Below are 12690 nucleotides of genomic sequence, written 5' to 3'. Positions count from 1 at the left end.
ATCTGAATAAGATACTCTCAAACTTCTCGAAGTTGCCAAACTAAGCTGACGAAAAACGTTTTTTGACTTTTCCATAGATCTTTGGTAAGCCCAGAACACCCCATTTTTTATATTTTAACCTTATTCATACACTCTGAAATTTGTTTCGGGAAATCATGCCTTGCGATTCTCTTGAAATTATAAAAATGCTAAAGGTATTTGGTAGTTCCACCTTATTTTTTTTTCAAATTTTTGTTATATTTGTTTCCGAATATTGAAAAAAAAAAATACGATAAATTTGTTTTTATATTTCCAACAGTGGATACCTATTCAACAATAAAACTGTAATTAATTCATTCTTTTTTTTATGAATCAGGACAAGTTTTAATCAGAATTATTTTTTATTTTTTTTACCATTTTTTTTTACTAGGGGCATTTGAAAAATTTACAAAAAATTAACAGATAGCCATTTTATTAAATAAATAGATACATAGTTTGGGTCGATGGAAATAAGTTATTTTATTTAAAAGGATAAAAATCAAGCCGATGCAAATATGATGTTTTGTTTATGTCCTACAGGAGGGACGGGGTTAAATAACGAACAAAAACATATAAAGAAAAAAAAACATGTTTGAAAAATGATAAAAAATTAAAGTAATTTTGAATAATATTTGTCAACTATTGAACAAATCTACGTTCATTGCTATTTTACGATTGACAACGTTTTTCTCTAAAATGTTTTTGAATAAACACTACTGGAAAAAAAGATTTCCCTATTGAAAATCAATTGTCAACGTGATCGACAACGTGGATAGAAAAATAGTTTATTTTGATTTTTGACACCTTCTTCTTTCCCCGTGGACAAGCGTATACTTGTTTTTGACCACTTGCCCCCTCTCCTCGTTTCTATACAGCTGTGTTCATAAAAGTAGCAGTTAAAGCCATTTTCCATACTAAATGGCCAACTTTGACATACTGTAACTTCATTCTCATATGAGCGATTGAGCTAAAAATTTGACAGCGAACCATAAATATGGTTGAAACACGTCAAAAAAGTTAAACGCTATGTGAAATTGATCGAAATAATGGCAGTGTAAAAAAAACTGAAATGTAGCTTTACCTTGAAGAAGCAAGAAATATTTTCGCTCGCTATTCGATCAGTTTCCGCCTTGGTTACAAGTTAATGTATAAAGTTAAAAATTTAAAAAAAGTTTGCTAAATAAAAAAAAAAAAACAAAACAAACACTGCCATTATTTTGATCAATTTCACATAGTATTTAACTTTTTTGCACGTGCTTTGAAAGTTCTCAGATTTTGCTATAACAATATTCGCCATATTTGTAGTTCGCTGTCAAATTTTCAGCTCAATCGCTCATATGAGAATAAAGTTATAGTGTGTCAAAGATGGCCATTTTGTATGAAAAACGGCTTTGACTATTATTTTTATGAACACAGTGGATTTCTGAAAAAAAAAGTTTCATTTTTTTTTTAAATCGGTAAAGAGTAATCATTCTTGAATTGTTTTTTTTTCTTCAGAAAATGATTATTTTTTGTGAACAATGTAATAAATACAATTGGCTTCTTTAGCGGTGTTAAGATAGTTCCATATTCTGAATCTGCATGCGAAACTGAGCCGAAATCCAAATTTTCATGAATTTTGGTGCCCGGGAACCTATTCAAAAATCAATTTGAAGTTTGTATGAGAGCGATTTGTCGAATCACCCCTCGTCGCATTTTGTACTGGGTGGAGCTGTCAAACAGTTACCCAGCTGTCAAAAGGTGATTTCAAAAAATCTCTTTGAAATTGATTTGAGGTATCAAAATAAAGTTCTAAAAATCTGAAAAAAATCACTGTGGCTCAGAAAAAGGTGCTCTTTCGTATAAAATCAAAAAATCGAAACATTTTTCTTAATTTAAAAACCCAATTGGTATTTTTATTCCACAGATTTGCAGTAAAGTTTTGCCCAACTCATGGTCTTTTGATGTTTTGTTATGATAGTTTTTATGGAGTATAATTTTGAAAACTAGCAATGATTTTCATTTCAGAAGACTTTTGCGAAAACTAGAATTGTATTGTATTGTGTTGTTTCTATTCAATATTATATGTAGTACTCAAAAGGATTTAGACATCAAAAATATCTTGAGATAAACCTGAACATTTTAGAAAATGCTATGTTTCAAAAAAAAAAAAAAAATAGCCTGCGAAATTTCAAAAGAATGATTTTTTTCCTCAGAGATGGCTTAGAGAAGTTTTTTCCCAATTTAAAACAATTCATATAACATGAAGTCCGATAGAGAAGGGTTATGAAGAAAAGTCATATCGATAAAACATGACATGTTTTGATTATTTTTTTATGTTTTTAACCCTTCGGGACGCGCGCTGTTGTAAAAAGTACAACACCACCAAAAACCTCGCTCGTCGTATACAGCGCGAGTGCGGTTCAGTTTCCGTTGCTTGATGGCGCGCGTCCTGGAAGGTTAAATTTTTATCCAAATATTATTAAGGCGAAACTGGAAGCATTTTCTCATTTTTTTGGTATTAGATTTTTTATTAAATAACGGAGCAATATTTTTAAAATCGGTTTCCGTACACATGTAGAGTATGGATCTTCTGATTTTTTTTGTGGTGGAAAATGTTTTACATTTTTGCAGAAACCATTTTTTTGGTGAAATTTTGTTCAAAAATGGTTTCTGCAAAAACGAAAAATATTTTCCATCACAAAAAAAAAAATCAGAAGATACTTTGATCCATACTCTACATGTGTACGGAAACCGATTTTGAAAATATTGCTTCGTTTTTTAATAAAATATCAAAACCAAAAAGTGAGGAAATGCTTCCAGTTTCGCCTTAATAACATCTATTAAAATATGTTCAATACAGCATTTTTTGCATTCCTGGATTTTTGAAATTAATATTCAATTTTTTTGTATTTAATTTTGAGCTTCGCTCCCCTCCCATATTTTTCCATGTAACCTACTTTTTGTGATGGTTTATTTAAGATATTTTTTCCTTTTCATTCGTTAATTTTAAGTTATGTTTATTCCTCACATATGGTTTTTTTTATTACCGTGCGAGTTTGGGCCGAAGAGTCTTAGATTTTCATGAATTTTTTTCCGCAGGCAAGGCTCATAGATGTATGAACAAAAAAAAATTGAGAAAAATTCAGGGTCGCCTATTTTCCCAGAAAACTCAGGTGGAAATTTTTTGTTTTCCCTTGATACTACTTACTTTGAAAAATCATAACTCAAGAACGAAGCATCGTAGAAACAAAGTGTTTTTCAAGAAATAAAAGCAAATTTTCTCAGAAATTAAAAAAAAATATTAACTGAACAAAGTTTTCCACAAAATTTTTCACAGTTGAGAAAATTCATAAAGAAAAGCCAGAAAAACTATGTCCGAACTCGCGGAAAATTTTGGAAAAAATATTTTTGAGAAGGTAATTTCATAAGCTTTGATTGCTGAAATTTTTGGAATGTACTTTTTTTCGTTCCTGAGTTGTTGCCAATTTTGTGAAAAATGAACATATAATATAGGCTTACATAGTCATTTTTCACATAATTGGTTATAACTCAGGAAAGAAAAAAAAAGTGCATTCCAAAAATTTCAGCGATCAAAGCTTATAAAATCACCTTCTCAAAAATATATTTTTGAATATTTTCCACGAATTCGGGCATAGTTTTTCCGGATTTTCTTTATAAATTTTCTCAATGGTGGAAAATATTGTGGAAAACTTTTCCCACATCATATTTTTTTGGATTCCTGAGAAAATTGGCTTTCATTTTCATTAAAAAACTTTGTTTCTACGATGCTTCGTTCTTGAGTTATGATTTAAAAAAAAAAGGCTCAAATGGCACATTTGGACATTTTTAAACAAAATTGGCCACAACTCAAAAACGAAAAAAAGTGCATTCCAAAAATTCAGCAATTAAAGCTTATGGAATAACCTTCTCAAAAATATTTTTTTCGGCTTATCTTTATGAATTTTCTCAACTGCGAAAAATTTTGTGGAAAACTGTCCGGTTCGTATTTTTTTTTGATTTCTGAGAAAATTTGCTTTAATTTCCTAAAAAAAAAAACTTTGTTTCTAAGATGCTTCATTCTTGAGTTATGATTTTTCAAAGCAAGTAGTCGAGAGACGAACCAGCCAAGGGCTGAAAATCTCTTAAATAACGACAAATCAATCAATTAATCAAAGTAAGTAGTGTCAGGGAAAAACAAGAAATTTCCACCTTAGTTTTCCGGGAAAATAGGCGAGCCTGAATTTTTCTCATTTTTTCTTTATTCATATATTCAATTCTAGCAAATTTTATTTGATACAGGTTATTGAAACGCTAAAAAAATAAACCTTTTGTGCAGATTGCTTTTTTGTGTAGTGTGTTCATTCAAACAGGTTTTCAATAATACTAAACATTTTCCAAATTTTTGTAGGCTGTTCTAAACTTGAATTTATTATGGAGATTTTATAGAAGAACCGAGATAAAAAGGTAATATATGCTTGAAGATAGAGCACCCAGAACATTTTCAACTAATTCCCGATACACGCCTTATAAAACTTTCGCACATCTTTTCAAAAAAAGAAACAAAGCAATATCTGCAAGAACAAAAAAAAACATCGACCGTCAAGTAGCTTAGAATCCAATAAAATGGAGAAAACACAGCCTTTAGATCCAGAGAGTATTCGTTGGTCTTGAAAGAATGTTGCACTGCTGTTTTTCTCATCTGTTAATTAATGAAAAAATATAATCATGGAGAGTGAATAGAAAAAAAAGCCATTTTTTAATTTTCCTAGCTTTTGCTAAGAATTGAACATTGAACATCTTGGAAATGATAAGTGTTAAGGACTACACACTGCCGGTTCAGAAAGTACCTATCTTTAATAATAAAACATTCCTAAATAGCGATAATCTCACAAGAGTTCACAGGATTTGTCGTCGTTATCAGTAATAGCATTACAACAAATCACGACGGAATTGATCCGTCATTTCCACGTAATAAACTTATCGCCACATTATTAGTCATAACACAGGTGGATGGAGTCCTAGTCACCGCCCGAACGGCTCCCCACATTTTCGGATGATGAAAAGCGCCTAACCACAGCGAAGAATAAACTTGATTATCTCTGATACCCAGCTCCTCCCTCCCAGTAGCTTCCATCCTTTTGTCTCTCACCAGTATCGACTACATAAGAAGCAGCAGCCAGAAATCATCTCTTCTCAAAATAACTCGAGGACAATCAGATTATTACCAAAGCTGATTGCGTCTCATCGTTTCCAGGAAAGTTTTCGATCCACCTACTGACATACTCCAGTATATGTGCTCACTGAGAGCTCTTTCATGGATTTTCATGGAGCTTTCTGCCAAAGTTTTACTTGCGTCTTTCTAAAACTAAAAAAAAATATATTTTTCTAGATTTTTCTGATGTCAAAGATAAAACATAAGGCAGACTGCAGCACCCTTCACTTGAAACTTTGGTGGTACCATTAGGAAGTTGATAATCAAGGATCAACAAGCCAAACGTCTCACCTCCATCCCGCGAAATTTGCCCATCTCATTAGCGATAATAGGTGCTTAACTCTATATCCACCTGTTAAACTGCGGTCGATGAAAGGTAAGACTTTAATCATCGCAAAGACTGTCTATTTCAGTTTCGTTTCGAATTTAAATTGAAGCACCCGAAAAAAAAACAGAAGCCTCTGACCTTTCGAAACAGCTTCTCCTTAGGAGTTGCTGGAATTTTATTTTAGCTTTCCTTGAAAACGACGACCTGTCGTCGTCAGTCGTTTTTTTTTTTGTAATCGTGGCGGTGAGGGTGGAAGAGCAGATTAAACGAAACCCGGAGAAAGCACGCTTCGGCACCCAGAAGGTAACATTGTTATCCGAGATTAATTAAAAGTTGTCCGAGTGAACAATTTCGACATCCAAAGCAAGACTTGGATCGGAATGGTGAGCAAGCAGACAATGCAGTGTAATGTCTCATTGAGGAAATGTCGAGTGCTAGACTGGCAGTGATATGCTGGAACATTGGATGAAAATGTGGTTTCTGGAGGAATTTTCGGTGGAGTTCTGAGATGGTGTTCCATTGAAATTGCTACGGATGTCTTTTGGTGAAATCCTTGAGATATATTTGGAGGAATTACTAATTGACTGAAAATACTGTTATGACAGTTTTATATTTTTGTCAAAAAATAATTGGAATAAAAAAAAAATGAAAAGCTGCATCGGTTACTTTGTGATTTCTGCAGAGTTTTTCAAAAGATTTCTTCTATGCATTTTTCCAGTAGTCTCTCCAGAAGTTACTCGAGCATTTTTTTGAAATAACTTGCATATTTCTGACATAAGTCTCTCATGATTTTTTTTCTGAGAATAAAGGGGGTATTTCAAGGTGTTTTTCAAATATTCTCCTAGGTCCAAGGCATTCATCCAGGAATTGCACAATAGATAACTTCAAAACTTGCTTCAGCAATTTTTGTTCAGGTATTCTTACAAAAAAAATCAAGAGTTTCCAAAGAAATCAGGAGTGTTTAAGGGATTTCTTGAGATGATCCTCCAAGGATTTCTTAGAAATTTCTTGGAGAGCTCTTTAAAAAAATTTAGGCAAGTTCTGGAAGTATATCTGAAAATTCTCTGGAAGAATATTTGAAAAGAATCTGCAGTGATCTCTGAAGACATCCAAGGAGATATTTTTGATTAAGTCACTAGAGTAATTTCTAAAATAAACATGTTTGATTTTTTGCAGAAATCATAGAAGTAAAAAGCTCACATAAGAACTCCAATTAGCGTAGTGGTTTAGGCTATGGATCACCAATCCGGAGACAGCGGGTTCGATTCTCGTTCCGGTCGGGAACATTTTTTCGACTCCCTGGGCATAGTGTATCATTGTACTTGCCTCACAAAATACAAATTCATGCAATGGCAGGCAAAGAAAGTGCTTCAATTAATAACTGTGGAAGTGCTCAAAGAACACTAAGTTGAAGCGAGGCAAACCAAGACCCAGTGAGGACGTAGATCCACATAGAAGAAGAAGAAGAACATCTGATTAGCCCCATGGAAAAAGTTTAGAAGGAAATTTAGCAATTCCTGAAAAAATCCCTAAAATTTTGAGAAAGCTAAACATTTTCTCAAAGAAATATCAAAAGAAATTCCGGCAGGAATTTTTGAAGGAATTTCTGAAGAAATCTTAGGTAGAATTTTTTTAGAAATCTTAGCACTCTTGAATAAATTTAAATAAATTTTCGAAGAAATCCCAGGGAATATTTTGAAGAAATCTCAGGCGGAATCTTAAAAGAACTTCCTGAAGCAATACCTGGAGCAACTTTTCGGGATGTTCCTAGAAAAAAAATGATTGAAGAATATATGGAAATTTCCATAAAAAATCTTACGATTATTCCTGAAGAACCAGCGGAAAAATTATAGGAAATCATTGAAGGATTTGCCGGATAAATTTCTGGGGTAATATATGGAGGAATATCTGGAGGAAATCCTGAAGGAATCTGTGGAGGAGTTCCTGCCTGAACCACTGAATGTAATAATGCAATAATCTCTGGAGGAATTCATGCAAGGGTTTCTGAACGAAAGAAATTTATGGCCACATTTTCCAAAAAACATTGTTTTTTTTTAGAAATGTGAAGAGAGAAATGTTTGAGACACACCCTGAAAAAAAAACTTTGGTGGACTCTGAAAAAAATACGTGATCGATTTTCTGAAGGAATATCTGCAAAATTTTCTGATGAAACCACGGATAGAATGTATTGAAAAATCTTTGAAATATTTTTTAAGATCCCAGTAGAATATTTTGAAGGCATTCCTGGAGAGATATCCGAAGATTTTTTTTTAAACGAATCCCTAGAAGATTTTCTGAAGCAATTTTTGGTGGAGTTTCAGAAGGAACCCATATAAATCTACCCAACAGAATTCTTGGAGAAATATTTGCAGAAACTATAAACGGAATATCTAAAACTCTGAAGGAATTCATAGACTAATCTAGGAAGGAAGCCACAGCAGATTTTCTTGGAGTTGAAATTCTTGGTCAAATGTATGGACAAATCTTATGAGGAATTTCTGAAGCATTTTCTAGGGAAATTTCTTAAAGTATCCCTGGACGAATTCCTGAAACAATCTTTGTAAGATTTTTTCAAGGAGTCTGTGGAAGATTTTCTTAAGAAATCCGTGGAAAATTTCTGAAGCAATGATCCCTTGAAAGAATTCCTGAAAAAAAAAAAATCTGTGGAGGACAAAAGCTTTTCTTGCGGAATTTTTGAAAAAAAAAACTCGGAATCCTCTAAAAATCGGAAGAAAATAGCAATGTAGATTCAGAAACGATTCATAGAATTTGTTCTAAAGAACTTTCAAAAGCAATCCGTAAAAGATTTTCCGGAAGGAATCCCTGGAGGATTTTCTAAAGGAATCCATGAAGCAATATTCAGAAGGAGCCCATGGAAGATTAAAAAAAAGTTGCTCAATTAATTTCTGCGATAATCACTTGATGAGTTTGAAGAAAATTCATTACGAAAATACGAGGCGTTTAAGCTTGGAATATTCGCAAGGGAAATTTTCTTGAACTCGTGAGTGTGCAAATATATGAAATACCACTTAGGAAATTCCCCTGTTTTTGGCAAAGCGGAAGAAAAATATCTAATACCACAGTATTGTTTACATATATGAGGGAGCACAAACTTGGAAATGATCATATAGGCGATTCAGATACAGTTAGTATGCAAAGGAGTACATTAAAAAAATGAAACTTTTTTACATGACTATAAAGAGTTCAGAATGCTCTATCTCGAAGCGTGGTTGGTTTTTTCATGTCGGTTCTTCTATCAAATCTTCGCAATATAGTTACATTTTTTAACTTTTCAATACCTTGAAGCGAAAAAAACGGTAAAAATATGGAAAACAATATTAATTACAAGCAGATATGTAAAATAAACATATTTTCGATAGAAAACCGCCGACATTTACAATATGGTCTATCCCAAAAACATCAACTTTTCGGTCGACTTTGTTCGAAATATCTTCAGAAGTTATAAAACTCTGCTCTCAATTGAAAAGAAAACGAATTTTCATTTTTTTTATTTGCGTAATAGTTCTTTGAAGACGCATAAAAAGAGGTTTCTCAAAAAATGTGTTTTCTATAGCGTGAGCATTCTGGGAAAGAATATTTTTTCTGGAAAATAAGAAAAAAAATAAATATTTTCCCACAGTTTTCGTAATTTCAAATTTTTAGGAGGTTTCCAAAATTTTAAAAACATATGTGTTATATTTGAGATGAAAGTCCATGATTAATGAAGTTATTTCGAATAGATCTGGAAAACTATAAATTCGAAGATTGGTAGTTGGAATTCGATCCAGAAAATGTGCAGAGAATAACGAAAAGATGGCTCTATTCCGACTAACAATAGAGACGAACCAGCCAAGGGCTGAAAGTCTCTCAAATAAAGATAAATCAATCAATCGACTAACAATCCGCATAGTTGTGGTTTCCCAAAAAAAAAAAACGGATGGAGTTCTAAAAGACCAAATCACGGGCAAAAGATCTGATCATCCGTTTGACGAAAAAAAATTGGATTCCTTGATAAAGATTTTTTTTGAACCCCCGAAAAATGGGCAGCAAGGCTCGAAACGAGTTACAAGTTACGAGTAGCATGTATCGCCAATAAAGATCCCAACCTGTAAATAAACTAAGCGTCAATTGAGAGAAGCTCTGAAAATGTTTTCATCTCTAGTTATTCTACAGATTTTGTTTTGTATTCTCCAGGTATTTCACCAGAAGTTTTTTTTATGGAATTCCTAAAAAGATTATTCATCATCCCTCCAAAACCGTAATCAATAACTTCTTTTTTCCCTTAATAATACTATATTGTAATTGGATCCCAGAACATTGAAAATAAACTATTAAGCTATTAAAACTACTTCTTCTGGAACGTCTATGGGAATTCCTTAGATAGCTGCTGTAGGAGCTCATCATTGCTTTTGCTATAGTTCTTACATAAATTCGTCAATTAAAAAAAAATCGAAGCTCCTCAAGAGGTCATAAATAAAACAGAGGGTGTCCAAAATGTTTGGAATAGGCAACTTTTTTTTCTCTCACAAAAAAGTTCAACTTTTCATAGAGTGCATCAAAAATTCTCAAATTTTGACTGTATGTCAACCTATTATATTTGCATAATTGGTACAAATTTGGGCTCGATTGGATAATCATTCGCGAAGCTATAAAAACGTTCTCGTAAAACACTATTTTTTTAGACAACCATTTTTCGAACTGTCATATTTCCGAAACCAGGGAACCAAATTGAATGAAATCATGAACGTTTCTCATCAATATAGTGGTACATGATGCAACATTATAAAATGTAATATTTTCTTACGATGAATGAAATTCTACCGGTTTGACATTTTCACCCATATAAATAGAGGACAATAAGTCAAATTTACAATACCACACAAAATATACTAAATGTGTTCTCCTTTCAATCCAAATAGGCTCCAATATATCTTATTAGAGATATCTTGAAAACAGAAGAAGAAAATCTTTGGATATCAAAATTAAAATTTAATGAAATTGATGTAAATTTTTAACGTTTTTCCGAGAAAGATTCAAAAAGTGTCAATCCATGATAAGTTTTTTAAACGTTCAAAAAGTAGACGTAAAAACTTGAAGTATTTTAGGCAAAGTACGTTTAATTGGCAAATTGAGAGATAAATTTGTGAAAAAATTACCACTTGTTTTGGTGGGATTCGAACCCACGACTCCGTTATCGCTAGTCCGGCGCTTTAACCAACTAAGCTACAGAACAAGTTACAACTCTGCAGAATAGAAAGTCAAACTGGATTCGAAGCACCACCCTAGCGCCGGACTAGCGATAACGGAGTCGTGGGTTCGAATCCCACCAAAACAAGTGGTAATTTTTTCACAAATTTATCTCTCAATTTGCCAATTAAACGTACTTTGCCTAAAATACTTCAAGTTTTTACGTCTATTTCAGACATACTAGCCGACTGGTATAGCCGGAAAAGGGCAATAAAATCATTGTCATACATGAGTTGCGTTCTCTCTAGCGCAGTTGGACGGCCGTGCGTCCGTCCGCGTTGAGCGCTCAACGCATACTGAGTTTGCACCGATCATATGGTTGGTGACGAAGTATGTGTCAGTCGAGCTTCAATATCAACATTCTAAAAACAATACGCGCACACTTGTTGTTGGTAGGCCGCGAGAGTGCGGGAGATTGGCATCTAAGAGCCGAAAGAGAGATAAAGTTGTGAAAGACGGACCCGGTTTAGGGTGGTGCTTCGAATCCAGTTTGACTTTCTATTCTGCAGAGTTGTAACTTGTTCTGTAGCTTAGTTGGTTAAAGCGCCGGACTAGCGATAACGGAGTCGTGGGTTCGAATCCCACCAAAACAAGTGGTAATTTTTTCACAAATTTATCTCTCAATTTGCCAATTAAACGTACTTTGCCTAAAATATTTCAAGTTTTTACGTCTATTTCAGACATACTAGCCGACTGGTATAGCCGGAAAAGGGCAATAAAATCATTGTCATTCAAAAAGTACCTATGTTTTTATTTCACCCAGTGCTGAAAATTTCATTTCGCCATATCTAAATTCAACCGCCTACAGATCATTCTAGAAGCTGAACCTGAGAATATGGTATTTATTTATTTATTTATTATTACTATGTCTTCGATAAAATCGTACAGACTGGTTCTTAATCTAATTTATTAACCTATTCCTAAAGCTCTCCTTCGTCATGCCAAAATCGAACATGTTGCTAACTTCATTGAACACTCGTATGCAGGAACTCAAAGGATTGTTGTGGCCGTAGTTTGTTCTATGCCCAGGAACAATAAGGAAGTCGTTTTGTCGAAGTTGACGCGTCGGTACATTCAATGACAGCTGCCGTAGGAGATCCGGACTGTCAATATTGTTCTGCAGTAAATCGAACACGACTAGCTGCTGAGACTTTTTACGCCTATCAGAGAGCAGTTCCAGATCGATTAGGCGGCAGCGTGCAGGGTAGTCCGGGAGATGCTCAGGGTCGTTCCATGGTAGATTGCGAAGCGCAAAACGTATGAAGCGCCTCTGGACGCGTTCAATGCGGATTATCTGCGAAGCGTGATACGGATTCCAAATCGGAGTTGCATATTCCAAGATGCTACGCACTAGGGCACAGAACAATGACTTAAGCGTGTTACGGGTCGGTGAAGTGCGTTGCGTTGCGGCGGATAAATCCAAGAACGGAGAATGCTTTCGCAGTTGTTACGGACACGTGCTCGTTGAAACGAAGTTGGCTGTCAATGGTCACACCCAGATCGCGAATTGACTGCACACGTTCTAACTGGATGGAACCCATCTGGTACTGGTGGATTACCGAGTTGCATTTGCGACTAAACGTTATAACCTTACATTTACTGATATTCACGTTCATTCCATTTTCGTGGCACCAGCACAACAGCTCGTTAATATCCGTCTGAAGTGCAAGGCAGTCTAGAACCGTGGCAATGACTCTGAACATTTTCATATCGTCAGCGAACAACAGCTTTCCTGAGGAAATCCGAGGGCACAAATCGTTGATGTACAGCACGAAGATTAGGGGGCCTAGGACACTACCTTGCGGAACGCCAGATGGTATGTCAAAGGAATTCGAGCACGCAGAATTCACTTTTACAAATGCTTTACGATCAGAAAGATACGACATCAGCCATTCAGTAAACC

General features: G+C 34.3%; 1 protein-coding gene across 13 annotated transcripts in view; it reads right to left on the bottom strand.

Moving 5' to 3' along the window:
• The window catches only part of LOC109418311 (dual specificity calcium/calmodulin-dependent 3',5'-cyclic nucleotide phosphodiesterase 1), a 760467-nt gene that overhangs the window by 134015 nt on the left and 613762 nt on the right, over positions 1–12690 (bottom strand). The gene's annotated exons all lie outside the window — the stretch shown is intronic.

The sequence above is a fragment of the Aedes albopictus genome, chromosome 2 (genome assembly GCF_035046485.1).
Source record: "Aedes albopictus strain Foshan chromosome 2, AalbF5, whole genome shotgun sequence".
Lineage (NCBI taxonomy): Eukaryota > Metazoa > Arthropoda > Insecta > Diptera > Culicidae > Aedes > Aedes albopictus.
The sequence above is the reverse complement of the archived record's forward strand: the minus strand, read 5'-3'. Positions and strand labels throughout refer to the sequence as shown.